General features: G+C 35.4%; 1 pseudogene; it reads left to right on the top strand.

Annotated features, from left to right (window-relative positions):
* The first annotated feature begins 573 nt into the window (after window positions 1-573).
* On the top strand, window positions 574-672 carry LOC137777100 (U2 spliceosomal RNA; annotated as a pseudogene).
* The last annotated feature ends 2,922 nt before the right edge of the window (window positions 673-3,594 follow it).

Here is a 3,594-nt window from a genome sequence, read left to right as displayed (position 1 = left end):
TTTTTATAAATGCATGTGAAAGAAAATGTTTCATGGTTATTTCTATTTTAATATGATCGTGGTATGTTAAAATGTATTAGTGCTTGCCTGTGAACACTAAGGTCACTTGATTTGTAATTTTCTATATTGTTCTATATTTTTGTGACTAAAGGCATTACTTGGGGGAATTAAAAGAATATCTTGAAGCGATTTCGGCTTTGGATCTGCCACTAATTCCTATTTAACCTTAATTCAAGTGTCGGATTCTTTGACCCAAGGAAACAGAATAGTATTAAAAAAAGAATGTGAGTGTCAGATGGTGGCAGTGATTAAGTATAGCAAGAGATGTCTTTGCAAAAGTTACTGTTGGTCCCAGAAGACTCTCACTTAGCTGTGTGACCCTGGGCAAGTCACTTCACCTGAATCTCTGAATTATAGGGCTGTGGTGATGATTTAAAAGTGACTGGGCACGGTGGACACTTGGAAATCCTGGGTTCTCAATAAAGCCACTGCCCTGCTCCTTGGTCCTTTGGAATTACTATATTAGTAAAATTTATACTTGACAGTAATTTTAGCTTAAAGTTTATTTTGTCTATTTCATCTCAGCCTTTTGGCTAAGATCAAGTGTAGTATCTGTTCTTGTCAATTTAAAGTTTATTTTCTTTGATATCATTGCAGCTGTTCCCACTTTTGCTTTCCACTTGCATTGACTATCTTTTCCATCCCTTCACTTTGAGACTATATGTGTCCTTAAAGCTGAAGCGATTCTACTGTAGGCAGCATACAGTTGCATCTTTTTTTAAAATCTATCCATATGCCTTTGGATTGGTGAATTCAATCCATTGAATTTAGAATTATTGAGAACTTACTAATGCCATCTTACTGTTTTCTGGTTGTTTTGTATTCCTGTTGTTTCTTTTCCCCTCTGTTTCTGCCTACCTTTGTAAATTGGTTATTTTCTGTGGTGGTGTGCTGTTTCCCCTTTCTTTATCTTTGGTTCATCTGCTCTAGGTTTTGCTTTGTGGTTACCATGAAGCTTACGTAAGACATCTTATATATTTAAATCGTCCATTTTAAGCTGACAGCGTCTTAACTTCAATTGCCTACAAAAACTTTACCTTTTTACTCCCCACTCTTCATGTTTTTGATGTCGTTATTGATGTCTTTTATATTGTGTGTTTGTTAATACATTACAGTAGCTATAATTATTTTAAATACTCTTTTCCTTTGACCTTTATAATTAAGTGGCTAACACACCTTCCTGTTACAGATTTAGAGTTTTCTGATTGTATACTTACCTTTACCAATGTGTTGTATACTTTTATACGTTTTCATGTTGCTGATTACCGTCTTTTCATTTCAGCTTGAAGAATTCTTTTCAGCATTTCTTTCAAGGCAGGTCTAAGGGTGATGAACTCCCTCAGCTTTTGTCTGCCTAGAAAAATCTTTATTTCTCCTTCATATCTGAAGGATAACTTTGATGGATAGAGTATTTTTGGTTGGCATTTTTTTTTTTTCTTTCAACATGTTGAATATGTCATTCCACTCTCTCCTGGCCTGTCGGGTTTCTGCTGAGAAATCTGCTGATAGTGTAATGGGGGTTCCTTTGTAAGTTAAGATCTTTTTTCCCCTGACTGCTTTTAGAATTCTTTATCCTTTGATTTTTGACAATTTCATTATATATGTCTTGGAGAAGGTCTTTTGCATTGAGATAGTAGGATGCTCTTTTAGCTTCAAGAACCTGGATGTTGTTGAGATTAACCTGGTATAAATTCAAGTTAGAGTGTTTTAATTTTAGGATGTTAAAGGTAATCCCCATGGTAAACACAAGGAAAATAGCTATAGAATATACCCAAAAGGAAGTGAGAAAGTAATTTAAATATTTTACTGTAAGAAATCAGCTAAACACACACAAAGAAAGATAGGAATGCAGGAAATGAGGGGCAAAAAAGCTTTGGCCATATGGAAAACAAATAGCACAATAGCAGAAATAAGTCTTTTTTTAAAAAAATCAGTAATTACTTTAAATGTAAATGGATTAAACGCTCCAATCAAAATACAGAGATTGGCGGAATAGGTAAAAACATATGATCCAACTATATGCTGTCTACAAGAGACTCACTTGAGATCAAAAGACTCAAACAGGTTGAAAGTTAAAGGATAGAAAAAGGAATTCCAAACTCAGTAAGAAAACTCAAATAGTAACCAAAAGAGAGCAGGAGCGTCTATACCAATATCAGACAAAAAGACTTAAATATAAGAGCTAAACTATACAAATTTCTGAAGAAAAAAAGGGATAAATCTTCATAGTCTTGGATTTGGCAATGAACTCTTAAATATGATAACAAAAGCACAAGCAACAAAAGGAAAAAGAAATAGGACTTTATCAAAATTAAAATCCTTTGTGTTTCAAAGAACACCATCAAGAAAGACATAATACAACCTTCAGAATGAAGGAAAATGTTTGCAAATCATATATCTGATAAAGCCTAGTATTCAGAATAGGTAAAGAACACTGGCAACTCAACAATAAAATGTCAGATAACCAAATTTTAGAAATGAGAAAAAGAATTTGCATAGATACTGCTCCAAAGAAGAGACACAAATTGCCAATAAACACATGAAAACATGGCCAAAATTATTAGTCAAAATTATGCAAACTGAAACCACAGTGAGATACCACTTCACACCCACTAGTATGCATATACATTTTTAAAAAACAAGGGTTGGCAACGATGTGGGGAAATTGGCACTTTCAAGCATTGCTGGTGCAAATACAAAAAAGAAAATAGTTTGGCAGTTCCTCAAAAAGTTAGACACAGAGATACAATATGGCCCAGGAACTCCACTCCCAGGTATATGTCCAGGAGAAATAAAAAACATATGTTCGCACAAAAACTTGTACATGAGTGTTATATTGTCGTATCATTATTCATACTAGCCAAAAAGTGGAAACAACCCAACTATTCGTCAACTGACGAATGGAAAAATAAAATGTGTTATATCCATACAATGAATATTATTCAGCCATAAAAAGGGTGAAGGACAGATACATGCTACAACCTGGATGCATCTTGAATACATTTTGCTTACTGCAAAAGTCAAACACAAAAGTCCACACATTGTGTGGTTCTATTCATATGAAACGTCCAGCATAGGAAAATCAATAGAGACAGAAAGACCCAGGGCTGGGGTGAAAGGGGAGGAGAGAATGAGAATGACTGATACTCGGTATGAGGTTTCTCTTGGGGATGATGAAAATGTACTGGAATTAGAGATGTTGACTGCAAAACCTGAGTATACTAAAAGCCGCCGAATCACACAGTTCAAAAAAAATGTGAATTGATGGAATGTGAATTATATCTCAATAAAAAGATAATATGACAACATTTTTATAGTCATTACTCTTCTTTTTTTAAAAATAAATTTACTTATTTATTTTTGGCTGTGTTGGGTCTTCGTTTCTGTGCGAGGGCTTTCTCTAGTTGCGGCGAGCGGGGGCCCCTCCTCGTCGCAGTGCGCGGGCCTCTCACTGTCGTGGCCTCTCTTGTTGCGGAGCACAGGCTCCAGACACGCAGGCTCAGTAGTTGTGGCTCACGGGCTTAGTTGCTCCGC

This window comes from Eschrichtius robustus, chromosome 14 (genome assembly GCF_028021215.1).
Source record: "Eschrichtius robustus isolate mEscRob2 chromosome 14, mEscRob2.pri, whole genome shotgun sequence".
NCBI lineage: Eukaryota > Metazoa > Chordata > Mammalia > Artiodactyla > Eschrichtiidae > Eschrichtius > Eschrichtius robustus.
This window is presented reverse-complemented; position numbering and strand designations above follow the sequence as displayed.